Genomic DNA, 15,651 nt, shown 5'->3' with positions numbered 1-15,651 from the left:
TGCAATGCGCAACCTTAAAGTTCAAATTGCTCCTATGGATGTAGTTTAGAGACATCAAGTCCACATAGGTGGATGGGTCACACAAACACAGGACTTTCATCCAGGAGACCTGATTAAAGGTCTCCTGGATGAAGCAAAAAGTTAACAATGAGTTACTTTAAAGGGAAATTTCGGTTTATTTCAACCCGTCTCCTATCATCCTAAATTTCTTTCAAGTCACTAATGACATAGAAATAACAGTTAGCATGTTAGCCGTTAGCCTAGATACAGCCGTAGCGTCAGACCTGTTAAAACTTAATTGAACGGGCATCCTTTCAAGTGCAATGTTAGTCCACTAAACAAGCTTTTTCTCCACAAAGACCGCCTCATATCGTTAGGATAAATGTCAGAGAACATATAGAAAACGACATGTAAACGTGTTGTCTTACCTTACCGGTGTGGTGCCATGTTTGTTGTTTACCATTTAGCTAAGGCTGCAGCCGGTCCCATTCCTTGCAACAGAGGTATTCCTCTTCCACCCTTATTTATTTGAGCCAGAATACACTGATGAAGAGCTTCGTGAAATTGAAGAACAGAGGAGGAGAGAGAGAGAGAGAGGCACAACAGGTAGAGGACGACAGAGGAGGAATGGCTAATGGAAGGCTTTAGCTCTGGAGATTGGTGGTGTAACGTTACCTGTGAATGCTGTACCCCAATGCCCACAGAAGAGGAATACCTCTGTTGCAAGGAATGGGACCGGCTGCAGCCTTAGCTAAATGGTAAACAACAAACATGGCACCACACCAGTAAGGTAAGACAACACGTTTACATGTCGTTTTCTATATGTTCTCTGACATTTATCCTAACGATATGAGGCGGTCTTTGTGGAGAAAAAGCTTGTTTAGTGGACTAACTTTGCACTGGAAAGGATGCCCGTTCAATTAAGTTTTAACAGGTCTGACGCTACGGCTGTATCTAGGCTAACGGCTAACATGCTAACTATTATTTCTATGTCACTAGTGACTTGAAACAAATTTAGGACGATAGGAGACGGGTTGAAATAAACTGAAATTTCCCTTTAACAATGTAATATAATGTCTTAATATGCATGATGCATGTTACAGTAGATGACATATTTCACAGGAGATATGTTGCATTATGTTTGTAAAATACTTATTTTGAGCCATACATCACAAAATTATTTGAAACTGCAGCTGTCAACAGTCAGCTATTCAGCTATAAGGGCTATTCTGTCATCCACCGGTAGGTGCGCTAATTTGGGAGATGCTCCTACAGCTCTGAAAAATCTCCATTCTTTGAGAGACTCCGTTCATCTGCAGCAATTATACATAATGTATGAGGATAAACTGTGTTCTGGTGTGAGAGTAAAAGGCATTACAATGGCAGTGAAACCAAATATGCCACAGACACTGTTCAAATCTAATCTGATACTGCCAGGGAATCCTATTAACTATGCTCTCTAAATTATGCTATAATGATTTGAGTTTGAATTTTTCCATATGTGTGTGTGTGTGTGTGTGTGTGTGTGTAAAAATAGCTGTGCCTGCCATTATGAATGCACACAGGAACTGATAACTGCTTCTTTGCTATTTTTACATACAGTTTCCAAAGAGAACACTCGCTGCAGTGGGGAGTGTGTGAACATATGTGTGTGTTTGGAAGATTTACAACCAGGGTATTAATAGCCTGTCCTGTGTCTCCCTGATAGATATGACTGAGCAATGCTGGAAGAGGAAGAAAGGACAGGAAGAACCTGTTGGAGACCACACAAACACCAGCAGACCTTCAACTCCTCATCACCACAACTGTGAAAGAGGATGAAGAGGATCGAGGGTACTTTGTGATCTAGTATCTGTGAAAGGTGCTATATAAATAAACTTTACTTACGTATTTGCAGTTCAACACATGGGGACCAGCAGGGACTGAATGAGAAGCTGGTTGCTGCTGTTTGACACTGCATATACACCTTCACGTCTGTATTTATTTGTCACTCCCAGAACTTCCTGTGGCGTGACGAGAAATATCAGCATCCTACATAACAAAACAGAGACTGTTTAACTTTTACGCTTTCTCGTATGTTTACCCTCCGTCCTTCTCACGGTGCTTTGTGTCAGCCTACATTTAAAAGAGTCTTTGGAACTGTTATTTCTTGGTGCTCGAGGAGTAGTGCTCTCAGTGACAACAGACACCAAGGGAGTAATGCTGACACACAAGTGAGGTAAAGGCAACATATTGACTCATAAGTGGTTTGATTTACAAAAAAAAAGGAAATTATATTGTAGCGTCAGTTAAGCTGAAGTAAAAAAAAAAGTGTCTGGCATGTGATATTTTAAATCCATGACAGAGAAAAAATGCATGAAGCAGCTTCAGCTGTCACAGAAGACTGGTTTTGAAGGACATCCAGAATGTTTGTATTTTAATTTTAAGGCAGTGTTCAGACAAAACAGCACTGTGTGAAACACACAGCCCCTTCATTCATTTAAAGTGGACCACCATGTCACTCCAGAAAAAATGCAAGGGTTTCAAAGACAAAACTTGAACCTGGTTCAACGTAATGTGACATAAGATAAAATGATTTCTCATGGTATAATAAATCTCTGTCCAGTGTTTTGGCATATGATAAGCCTTCAAACATATAGAGCCTCTTAGGTTCGATGTCACATTGACGTAATTTTATTAGCTGGAGGCAAAACATGACTCTCTACCGCGGGGCTGTCGGCTACATAGGAGTCTTAAAATGTCATCTTGTGTTATTGGGAGCTAGAATAGAAGAAGTCATGGCTCAAAACTTAAATTGTATCACATACCAGCCGCCACTGCCCGTCAACAAAAACGAAGACAACTATGGTTAAATGCGATAAGACGAAGGGACTGGACAGAAGTGATCATCAAAAATGCTCACATGTGCAGTGCACACTATATAACATTATAGGAAAAGTATTTACTGTTGTAGAATAACATTATGTGTATAAAGGGTTATCATGTCTACCTAATCAGACATGGGGGAGGTGCTGGATTTCTACTTTTTAGCGCTTCAGCTTCGAAAGCAAAACAAACTGGAGAAACTGTTCAAGTGTCATCTTCCTTTGTAAGACCGACATAGTAATCAACCACAAAGCCAAAGGTCCAGTTTGTGCCAGAGTGCGCTCCGGCACTCAGAATTAGTATTTCTGAATGCACCACTCGCATCATCTTCCTCCACTGTATAAAACAGTTCAACAGAACTTGCTAGCTAGTATTAGCTAATGTCTGTGGAGAATAGTTTTGCCTCCAGGTAAGCACTGCCCACCAAAAAACATCATACTGTTTAATAACAGTAAAAGGGTTGTTTTTAACACAGTGCTGTTTTAGGTCTGAACACCGAGTAAGGCGATATTACTGCATCTATTTTTCTTGTTGTCAACAAATCCCACAAAAGGACCAAAACCAACAGTGAATTGATGCTGCTAAAAGGTGTTAGCTGTGTAGCCACAGGCTGATATACTGTATGTCCCTCTGTGCTATAGACCCAAATCATTGTCTAAAAAGACTAAAGCCATGCTAGCGGCTCTGTGAGGCCTAGTCCAGATGTTCACAGATATTTTTTGAATATGTATTTCTTTGTGTTTGGCCTTTTGTCCACCTGCAAACTACTTTTTAGGGCACAGAAAACGGATCTTTCGTTAAACTCCTCCCTAGGTGAAGATCTGAAGATTTGAGATTTGACTTAAAATAAGCGTTGAAGTGTAGACAGGGGAAACAGAGGTTTGGGAATATGACATCAAAGTGTGGGCCGTTATCCATCGCAATCGAGAACCAATGAGGCGACATTTCATGCAATACATGCTGCTGGCTCTAAACTTGCAAACAGGGCTTTTAACACATTGACATTTACACATTGATGTAAAGTTACTCTATATATTGAGGAATAGAAGTGTCAGAATGCTCTACAGAGGTCAGGTAGCCCTCCAGTAATAGCTTTTTCCCAGTCTCCTGATTGGCCAACATTATCCTCTCACAGTAGGGTTGTAGTAACGTTGCCATCTGTTGGTTTGCCATGCTCTTGACAGCGCTTCAGTTGTGTTTATATGCATCCATGCCAGCGACAGCCGTGGCCGGAGGCATAATGTTTTTTGAAAGTCCATGAATGCGATATCTCAAGAATGCCTTGTGGGATTTTCTTAAAATTTGGCACAAATGTCTACTTGGAATCAACAATAAACGGCTTAAATCTGGTAGTCAAAGGTCAAGGTCACTGTGACCCTATCTGTCTATTTTTGTGAATGCGGTATCTTGAGAACAGCTTGAGGGAATTTTATCAAATTTGGCACAAACGTTCACTTGGACTAAATGATGAACTGATGAGATTTTGGTGGTCAAAGGTCAAGGTCACTGTTACCTTGTGTCCGTCATATTCTCATGAACACAATATCTAAAGAAGGCCTCAAGGGAGTTTCCCCAAATTTTGCAGAAACATCCACTTGGACTTAAGAATGAACTGATTAGATACTGGGGGTCAAAGGTAAAGGTCACTGTATCCTCACAAAATATGTTTTTGGCTATAACTCAAGAGTTATGACAAAATTTAATGCAAAAGACGAATAGGATATAATGATAAATGATGATATTTTATACCCAAAAGGGTCAGCTTCACTTTGATGTCATAATGTTCTGCAAAAACACTTTCCTCGCCGTGAATCAATGTAATAACTCAGGAACAGAGGGGGAGACATGTGGTCAGATACTGCACTGGTGACACTTATCTTAGGTTTACACCTTGAAACTCTGCTGATTGTATTGATCCTCTGGGCTGCCAGGTTGAAGCTGTGTGTCAAGCCTGTTTTCAAAAAGGGTAATGTGAGAATGGATGGCCTGGAGGGACAAGTCCCATTCTACTGTGGTGTGATTAGCTAGAGTGTATAACATTATTTTTCCAGTCAAATCGAAAAAATGTCCAAAGAGCAGGGGCATGAAATCCCCCCAAAAAAGACAAAGTCCACAACTTCACATCCAGGGGTATGTGGACAGTGGAGGTAAACCGACAGAGGGGTCTTGGCTGTGGGCACAGATCATCTGCTGACCTCCCACTCTCTCTCTCTGGTTCTCTGGTGAAGGAGCAGAGCACAGCCTGGATCAGAGGGGCAAGGTAGAAGATTTGACAGGACTGGAGAGGTAGTCATAGTAGGTGAAAGGAGAGCCAGGGTTCAGGTAGTTTAATTAAGAACAATACTTATTTTTTAGAAACTCCTCCTCTATGTTTTGTTTGTAAAAATCTGGAAGGTTAGGGACTGAAGAGGCAGAGAAGCAGCTACACATCCAGTGGAGCATGGACACTGGAGGACAGCTGACAGCAGGCACTCGGCCATGGGCACAGGCCCCTGGCTTGACTCTTATTGCCTGGCTCTATCCCACAGCAGCCTCCAGCAAGCCCCTCATACTGACCCAGGCTGTGCTTTGCTCCTTTGCTGGAGAACCAGAGGGAGGGTGGGAAGTTGGCGGGGTCCATGCCCACAGCCACGGGCCCTCTGTTGGCTGTCCTTCAGTGTCCACATACCCCTCAACGTGGAGCTTTGGACTTATGCATATTTCTGAGACAAAATGTTGGCAGAAAAAGCTTTGTAGCTGTGGTCAGTGTCAACACGCTTTGCCTCACAGAGAAACAACTAATCACAGCAATGTTAAGTTTCTGACAATCTTTTCCCTGTCCCTCCAGACCCAAGGCACACCAAGGTACAGCTGGGCCAATAGGCCTGTCATCAGTTTCACTAGAATTTGGTTATGAACCAGGTGCTGAACATTAACATTTTGACATGGAGTTTCGTAATAAGTCAGAAACTCATCAAAGACGGGAATGTACCAAATCTCATTGAAATCCAGGTAATACTGGAGACAACTCAATCTGGACCAAAAAGGTGGAACAACTAAATAACCAACCAATATTGCCATCTCCATAGCAACACCACTAGCTGGGCTATTGTTGCATGCCCACAATTTGTCTAAACCTGTGTCCATCCTGCACTGCCGCTTGCTTGTGACTGCAGCTGTATTGGCTGTTTTGGTGTGAGCACCGTATGAATTTTTCAAATTGTCACACCCTCTCTCCCACCTCCAGCTTGGTCCACATTGCAAGTATCCCAGCATGCTTTATGCAACAAATCAGTCTCTTTCCATATACAGTGAATGGGGGCAAATTTCAGGTCATGCATAGAATGGGCACACGGTTGTAGTGGCTAAATTGCTCCTTCACTACAATTACCATGGGCACTGTAGTTTTTTATTTTTGTTTCGACTCAATCCCACAAATACCATGGCACCATAAATATTAACTGACCACAAAATGTGTATTTATCCACTGCTGAAAATAGTCTCCAACAAATGCAGTATTTATTTATCTATGAGTAACATTTACTTAAAACTACAGTGCCCAGATGTGTAAGTGAACACTATGCCTATTAAAAATACATATTTCTGACTTTTTTAAAAAGATTTATATCTTAAGTAGGAACATATGGGCTTGGAGCTGAGTGACAGGGTAGGGAAGTCAAGGTGTTGAGAAATGAAGGGAACACAATGTTGGTTTTGGTCTTTCATTGGACTTTTTTGAAAAACAGAGAAACACCTGCCTTATTGTCTATGCAGAACAAGATGTTCCTTCAATCCATATAAAAAAACATCAGAACCTTGTTCTCAACTTTTTTAAATAACCTGTAATAAGTAGAATGATCAAAATCTAATATATGGTTGAGAAAAGGAAATCTCCCATATGGATGTTGTTGCTGATGTATTTCATCTGTTTACAGATATTTAAATTTCCTTTGCATGTCAATACTGCTATTTAATGCTACTGTGCAATGCGAGCAATTTCTACAACATGCCAACAAAATATTGAAATGCAAAATGCGCTTTTGTGTGTGTTATTTCTCAGAACCGTGAGGCTCCTCTGAGGCGTCTATTGTCAACCTAGGCCAGTTTGATCATGTTATGGCTTCAATTCTGATACAAGAAAGGATACAAAGAACGTGAGCAGAGTTGCAGGTTGGAACCAAGCTGTTACATCTCTATTGATTTAACTCCCAGAGCAGCAGGAGACAAGGAGCAAACATTGCCTGGCTGATGCATATTTAACCAACCTACCCTCTGAAGAAATCTTGTTCTTAGATTTGGGAGATTTTGTGCAGGAGCTTGAAAAATGGGAGAAACTTATACAGATCTCACCATGGGATCTGAAGATGTTCAATAGGCTTTTTAGTTGTAGCCTGCTGGCTTTGTACTCATCCACACTGTATATAGACACATGAGAAATCAACACTGGCTATGCTAATATGCAGTGGAGTAAAGCCAGATTTCATACCTTGTGATTGAGGCTCCCATGTCATAAATAAACCAATTTACTGGCCACAGATAGAACTGCCTGCCAGCCAAAAAGCATGTCATGGTTTGGTTGCTTTCTATCCTCTGTGACTGAGCAGTAGGTTACTTGGAACGCGACAAAAGGAAGTGATAATCCTAACGGTGTATAATAGCACTGGGCATTGTCAAATATGTAAAACAAAACTGTGCTTTCTGTAACATGTAAAGTCCACATTAGTATTTATGATTCATTATTATTCATGACACTGTTTAATAACAACCACATTTGGATTGTAATCATAAACCAATCATAGCCTCTGGCTGTCTTTACTGCAGAGGAATCCAGAGTTTCACTGGTAGACAGGAGAGCAGAGCTCAGAGGTCTTTGGAGTATAATGTTGGTATTGTACGTATCTGCAAACCACGGATATGTTACACTTGTACATTTCATACATAACATATCAACATCTGTAAAGGGATGTAGGTCAGATTACATGTATATGAGCTGAGTGACACCGATGCAAGACAGCTGCCAGCAGACAGCAGCAGATCACTGTTTGACACCAACAAACAACAAAAATCACACATCAGGACATTTCAAGCAAGATGTTGGAAAGTTTCTAGTCATGTTTGTACCAACCAAGCCAGGTATTTTAAGTCAACACAACCCATTCTCACTGCCAATTTGTCAAATACCAACACTTGGTTAATGGTCCATCACATCAAATTGCAACACATTCTCACACTGACCTTGTCACAGTGACGTCATGGACTTACCACATCCACATATAACATGCTAGGTACCCTCGCCTTCCGTATTCACATTCAATGTATAGTTTGCATGCAGTATCTTTCAAAATAAACATACTACGTCAGTACAACACCACAAATTGACATTTTTTCCCTTCAACAACAAATGCATGTGGTTATCTTTAGGGCAACAAAAGCACGTGGTTTAGAAAGACGTAACAGATTTAACTATACCCCTTAATTTGCATTGTTGTCCAGGCGCATTTCTTCCTTACGCCACCACATGCTACAACACAATAACAGCGACCAAGCGTCTATTATGCTGACGTAAAAGGACTGTGATGCTCTAGGTACTCCAGTTTAAGTTTTGGATGCTTTGGGACAGTATGTCAATTTACGCTTGTTATGTATTATGTATTTTCAAAATTAACTTCCATTTTCACAGGAAATTTACAAAGTTTAGGCAACAAAAGTATGTGGTTAGGTTTAGAAAAAAAACTAATTAGTAACTAGCATAGTATGCTACACATACTAGCACACTATGTTGTTATTAAAATAACTCTACTGACTTTTGGTTCCACATGGGGGATGAAACAGCAGTCTCCTAGTTTAAAGTCCAGGTTTGTTTGACCCACCCACCCTATGCAACTTTTCTATCTCTTTATACTAAAGCAGTTGCTTGGAATGTCAAAAAATGCCGCTGCTCAGTACATCTCATACTGTTGCTAAAGGGTGCCTTGGGGCAGCTGTATCTGACACCAAGGGCCACCAAGCTTCTGTATATGATGAGTTGGGAGGAATAAGCAGGGTGGCCAAAACATGATCTTGTCCTAATCAAAACCATGTTTTCTTTTTTGTTTGTTTGTTTGTTTTTTTGCCAAAACCTAACTACACATTAACCACAGCGTTGTCACAAGCTACATATGAAACATACAAATATAAAATATCCGTGGTTTGCAGAAACATACAATGCCAGCATTTATCCTTGTGATTGGGTTGGTGGCAAACCCTCAGCAGAACTCACCACTGTCATAAGCACAAATGGCATTTTGTGTATGAATGCAACTTCTGTTCAGTGTCTGCATATTTATCTATAATAATTAAAGGGCCACTAAAGGGCCAATTTTACACATTTTTCACTTGTTATCAGGAGACCTACTCAGCTTGTGAAAACAAAAATTAAATGTCCTCTGTTGGAGGACCTTATGATTTCATCAGGGTTATTTTAGATAAGGCTTGCAGACGTAAAATTCCACTGCGACTGCAAATTAGGGGCATGGAGTTTGAAAGACTGCATATACCAGGCAGAGAGGGTCTGACAAGGTTCAAGTACTTTTGAATGTTGACACATTCTGTGTTCTTTAAGAATATTTGGGCTTCTGTTGCTTTGAATTTTCCTTTTTCTTTTTAAATGCAACTCTTATACTGTCTTACAATTGTAGCAGTATATCAAGCGGTACCTTAATAATGGACCAAAATCAGCATCTTCCCTCTGAGATAAGTGACTTGCAGTACTTAATTTAACTTAATATTTTAGCCAAACCTCTCAGATGTGTTTACATCAATTCACTGTCAAACAACCTCAGAGATGTCCAGGGCAGTATGTAAAATAATAACCTAAAATAATAAATAATAACCTTAAATAATAACACCAAATGTGCATGTGAGACAATAAAAAGATGTCAGGTGGAGTGCCACTTTGGCCTAATCGTTACAGCACATGCTACATAACCATAGTGTCCCTGGTTCAATTCTGGCTGGAGCCCTTTGTTGCATGTCATGCCCTCTCTCCCCGTTTTCATCTTTCCATTATCAACTACAAAAGAAAGAAAAAAGTCTTTGAAAAAGAAAGCTGTCAGGCTACAATCTTCAACAACAAAAGAATTCTGTCAATATGTGTTTTTGTGAAAACTACAGGGAGTGAAATTATGTCAGGGCATTTAACCTCAGGTTGTATTCAATTATCTTTGACCACTAGGAGGTGAAAAAAACACACCTGATGAGTTTAATATACTAAATAATATACTCTTAGTGTATGGGTTCGTAGGCAAATGTTAGTCTGTAGCTAGCATGTTCCTTAAGTGTAAACTCATTTGCTTCAGCTCTCTGCCACTTCTTGCTGAACAGGTAGCATTTTCTGATTGTAAGAGCTTGTTAGCTGGAAATGACTGCCTGTACTTCAACTCTGTAATCAGACAGAATGTGTAAAGTGGTCAATTGAAAGACACAATTAGATGTACACTGATGCAAAAGCAAGTTGAAGATGTTTCAACTTGAGTGGAAAGTTCACAGGAATCCCAGGCAGGTCCCTAGAAGGTACATCAGGCTTGTAGACCAATTTTTGTAGTGGCCAAACAGTGGAACTGTGTCCGTCATGTGCTGCCCTGCTACCTAAAAAGACATTTTCCCATAGACTTACATGGCAAAAGACTCTTCTGTAAATAAGTGGATACATTTTTTTGAGGGGCACAACTGCCGTAACAGAATTTGATCCATTCCGGCTAATAACGTGGAAAGTCTAGAAGAGCTGTGGGATTCATTAAAATTCATCCTCATTCAAGTTAGCAGAGCACTAAACCAGAAGTAGCAGGCTCGGTCAGTAGATGTCTCTAGGGTGCCTGCTCTATGAAGTCCCTCCAGGATGTTGCAAACAGAACAATTAATGCAAATTCAGCCAATCCCCATGCATTACGCACGACCTTGCAAATTTGACTTATCACCACAACTTCACCATAAATATGACTATTTAGATTCAGAACATATTCAGAATGTACTACCACTACATCACACCTAAATTCCAATTCGGTGGGAAACATTAAATGCTCATAATGATAGGCTCCAAATCTAAGACAGCATTACAACTTCACTTTTCACATTTTCACTTACTCCCACAATTTCATTGCATAAAAAAGCCTATAAACACTGCAACATAAATGACAATTTAAGAGAAAAGCTGCCATGAAATCAACCATTTAAGGCTGCGATAATCCCAAAAGACAGTCCACAAAATCCTGGAGGTCCATTATGGGCCACACAGTGCGGGACTTTTTTGGCTTCATGCGTGACTGAGCAACTTTCACAGGAATGAATGGGGCCCCACCTCCAACTCTGTATCTAGTTCTCTTTATACAGCATAGCTTTATAAATCTGCTTCATAAATGTACATAGACAAGAATGTAGATGAAAATCTGTCTGAACACACCTAATTTGGGATAACTGATGAGAGTGGTGAGACTCAACCATACTATGTGGGTCCGAAACCCACAATAAGCTAAAAGAAGCTAAAAGTTGCATTGGGATTTGGTCTGTGATTGTCAGTGAGTTCGGTGCTATAAGCTGAGCATGTCGCTATAAAACTTCTTACAGTACCTTCTAAATGTAAATGTCAACTGTGGATAAATTAAGGTCCACCTCCTGTTAAATCCATTTAAGCCTAAAAGGATGTACTTTTGTAGGTAGTGATGAAATCAAAGGGAAATCAGGTTGTCCTGACAGTCTCTCAGCCAGGTTTCTCATAAATATCACACAAAGCACAGCCTGTTTCTTTTCGACCTGTTTGTATATCTACCAAATCAAACTTAAATTAAATGAATTACAGGGTTAAAAATAGACCTCATCTTGCATGTTAATGTAGCCACTCAGAACATTCATCTTGTGGTTATACTTGTAGCCGATCATTCTTTAGCACGCTGCAAATCTTCACCTGCTTAATTAGGCTGTGTTACAATAAAATAAGGGATGACACACACGACCCAGTCGTAAGGGGTTTGTCTGCCCTTGGCTGATGCTGTGTTTATCTTTAATTGCATTCTCCCTGTGGGTAACTTAACACCTGGAGCAGATCTGATGTTGTAATTCTGTTATTCTCAACTGAAGACAATGAGTGATGTAAATGATGTGCACTCTTATTAAAAAGAACTGTTTGACCTCTCTGACTCCATGTCTCTGTGTCCTTGGTAGAATCGATGTTAATCTCTGTAATTAATTGGGTTAATCATAATTCTTATTTTATACTGTACCACTGAGGAGTTATCTGAAGAAGCCTGCTCAACATCCTTAATGATGTGGCAGTAAAACTTCCTTTGAAGCATTCTTCATTATCACATACCCTGCTGTGATATGCTTGGCTCTGACTGCAGGGAAGAAAACAAAAACTCAGAGATTAGCACAGCAAAACACAATCACATGTCCCTGAGACACAGAGAGAGAAAAAAGTTAATACAATAGAAAATGTGAAGCAACAAATAAGTAACATAGTATTTATTCTCCATTATCACACAATATAATTAGCACATTAACAGTGGGACTGTTTTTGTTGACATTGCACTGGTGTTTCTTTGCTGCGGAGGAAAACATTTGTTGCCATTTATTCTTGTGCCACATATTAAGTGCAAGATCTTACATTAAACTGTCAGCAGAGATGTGGACGAGAGTCCAAGACTTGGACTCTAGTCAGACTTGAGTCATAGGCACCTATTTATATCTGTGCCAGTAGTCGGTTTGTGCCGACTAATTAAGTTAATTGGGGCGGGCTGAGTCGGGCTCGGACAGCGGAGAGAGAGACAAAGAGCATGGATACCAAGAGGCGAAGCTCCGTTGAATTTTTGCCAACAGCCACTAGGGGCGCTACCGCCATTTTGGACTGTTGAGCTTGGACTGTTGCGCCCAGACAACATGCAAGATGTCAAGGAGAGAGGAGAAAAAAAGTAGTAGTAGTAGTTTTTTTTAAAGTCTATATTTTGCTTTACAAAAACGTGAAAAAACAGCTGTGACCAAGCTATCACGAGGTGAGTAGCATTGTAAGCATAATTAATAGCGATATATTCAGTTTGTCTGTGTGTTTTTGTATGCAAGCGGGTCTGCTGCGGTCTGCTGAGAGTCCAAAATGGCGGTGGTAGGACGAAACCATGGGCGAGTCTGTTGCTATGGGGCGTTCTATTGAGCTTCGCCTCTTGGTATCCATACTCTTTGAGAGAGAGAGAGAAAAAAAGTGTGTCTGTCAGAGAAGTGCACTGTGTGAGGGTGCGATAGCAGCACTAACACACAATGCTGCTGTCCATGGTTTTCACTTTTGAGCAGCCTGTGAGGAAGAAAATATGCATGTCTGTTAAGATTATTCCAAATCCATTCATTATTCAATGTTATGTTGTTGATATTTGAAGGTTATAGTTACCATTTTTAATAAAGTGTTCGAGTTGAAGTTGAAGTAGGCTATCTTCTGCTGTGTGTGTGTGTGTGTGTGTGTGTGTGTGTGTAAAGGGGGTGATAATAGGGCTATAATAATTAAGCATGAAGAAAATGCGAATTATAGGCTAAAAATAAAGAATGCTGAATTCCGTTCTGACAAAAAAATAATAATATTAAAACAAGATATGCTGCTGTGAAGTGTGAGCGAAGTTCAGTCAGTCAGTCAGCGTGCAGGTGCAGGAAAAGTGTTGAGAGTGGCTGCGGCTCATTAAATGCAGCGCCGCAGCGCTACATGATACGCAATAGTTGCTCTCCCCCACGCTGACGTTGAAGCCTGTCTGTCTGGTAATATTATTTTGGGACATGAATGATTGGTTAAGTGATTAAAGATAGTGTATTTGAGCCAGGGAAGCCAGACTGCTGAGGTGCACAAAAAAAACCAACTCTGGTTCAGTCGGGCTCAGACCCAGTGATGTACGTGATGATGTCGGGCCGGGCCGGTTTCGGGCTTCAAGTCCCTCGGGTCATTTCGGTTTCGGGTTGAATTTTTGGGCCTGTTGAGAACTCTAATGCCTACAGCAAATATGAGCATATATTTCGTAAAAAAAAAAAAGTAACATCGCTAAAGCTGCCAAGGGAAAAGAGGCAGCATATAAAATTTAGCAAGCAGAATCCTCTTTGATGGGATGTTGGTGGCTTAGTATATGGCCTGGGTTTGACTCCGGCCTGTGGCACCTTGCTGCATGTCACTCCCTTTGTCTCTCCCCCTGTCACGAAGAGGGGACGGTTGAGGGTCGAATGGATGAGGGATGAGGAATGAAGGGATGAGGGATGAAGGGTTGAGGGTCGAATGGATGAGGGATGAGGAATGAAGGGATGAGGGATGAAGGGTTGAGGGATGAAGGGTTGAGAGATGTGGGATGAAGGGATGAAGGGTTGAGGGATGAAGGGATGAGAGATGTGGGATGAAGGGATGAGGGATGAAGGGTTGAGGGTTGAGTGGATGAGGGATGAAGGTTGAAAGGATGAAGGGATGAGGGATGAAGGATTGAGAGTCGAATTGATGAGGGATGAGAGTTGAGGGACGGAGGGTTGAGGGATGAGGGTCAAATAGATGAGGAATGAAGGGTTGAGGAATGTGGGATGAAGGGATATGGGATGAAGGGTAGCTGGTGAGCACAGTGATGAACATGTTGAGTCAAAGGCAGGAACGCAGGAGGGATCCCGTGAGTGAGACTGAGTGGGGGAGTTGTCTCTTCGTGAGCTCGGCTTTGGATAGAGCCGCAAAGAGAGCTTCAAGAGTGCATGGGAGTTTCGAATCATATTGCATATGTGTGATGTTTACTTAAGATGACAGCGCTCTGGAATTTTAATGTGGTCAAGAATTTTCTTCCTATAAACGGTTACAGTGGCTCTGTGCAAAGAGATAACCCAAGTAAACAGTCGAAAGGTGGGAGGCTGGTGCCAACTGTCAGAATTTCTGGAATTAATAACGGGAAAGCAAGAGTTGGCGATTGAGAATATGGGACACTCGGATTGATGGATTGGTGCAGGTCTGAGGCCAGGGTGAGTGTCTGCATGAGTAGCATGTTAAGCAAATGTGATTGTGCCCCCAAAAGGATGGCTGCTGTAGAGACAGGGTACGTTTCGCAGGTTGTGGACGAAGGGGTGGGGGTGGCTGAGTTTATTTATTACAAAATGTTGAGGAAGGATAAACAAATGAGAGAAGGGGATAAACATGGGGCAGGAGGTTGTCCATTAGTGCTTGTCTGGGACGGATATACAAGGGTCTGGGAGGAGGAAATGGTTACAACTGTTGCAAACGTGGGAGAGAATGTGGTGGCCAGCAGTGGAGGCTGCGTTGATTTACTTCTCAGGAGTGAGAACGAGAGAGAGTTGGAAGTATGAAGTTGCGTTAGAAAAAATGGGACGAAGTGGAGGGTCGAAGATGCATTGGGGCGATTCGGAGCACTGCAGGAAGTGATGAGTCGCGGAGGCTACGTTGATTTGCTTCTCGGGAGTGAGAACGAGAGACAGTTGGAAGTATAAAGTTGCGTTAGATAAACTGGGACTGACGCTGGCTAGTAAGGTGGGCTAAGGGTGTGCTTTGGACGAGATCGTTACGATAGCTTTCTGTGAAGCTGATGGAAGGTTTTCCGGTTGTGGAACTGATTAGACGGCTGTGACGATGTGATGAAGTCTTCGAATGCAGAGATGACAAGAATGATGGAATGATCTGAGAAAGGACAAACACATAGAGTTATAGTTTGTAAGTTTGTTTTACTTGTGTGGTTTCCCTTTGTACGAATTAAATGAGCAATGGCTACTTGAAAGATTTCCCTTAATGCGTATTAGATGAGCATTGATAGAGGGAACCTGAGATTT

At 41.3% G+C, this 15,651-nt stretch overlaps 1 protein-coding gene across 2 annotated transcripts in view; it reads left to right on the top strand.

Annotated features, from left to right (window-relative positions):
- LOC125881218 (urotensin-2 receptor) overlaps positions 1-15,651 on the top strand; it is a 149,222-nt gene that overhangs the window by 71,275 nt on the left and 62,296 nt on the right. The window contains exon 4 of one of the 2 annotated variants that reach the window (XM_049564282.1): positions 1,709-1,778. The exons of the other annotated variant lie outside the window; for it this stretch is intronic. The gene's annotated coding sequence lies outside the window, so the exon portion shown is untranslated. Of the gene's footprint in view, positions 1-1,708; positions 1,779-15,651 lie in introns of those variants that run through there. 2 annotated transcript variants of the gene reach the window in all.

The sequence above is a fragment of the Epinephelus fuscoguttatus genome, linkage group LG20, assembly GCF_011397635.1.
Source record: "Epinephelus fuscoguttatus linkage group LG20, E.fuscoguttatus.final_Chr_v1".
In the NCBI taxonomy this organism is placed as follows: domain Eukaryota; kingdom Metazoa; phylum Chordata; class Actinopteri; order Perciformes; family Serranidae; genus Epinephelus; species Epinephelus fuscoguttatus.
Note: the sequence above shows the minus strand (reverse complement) of the source record. Positions and strands in the feature narration are given on the sequence as shown.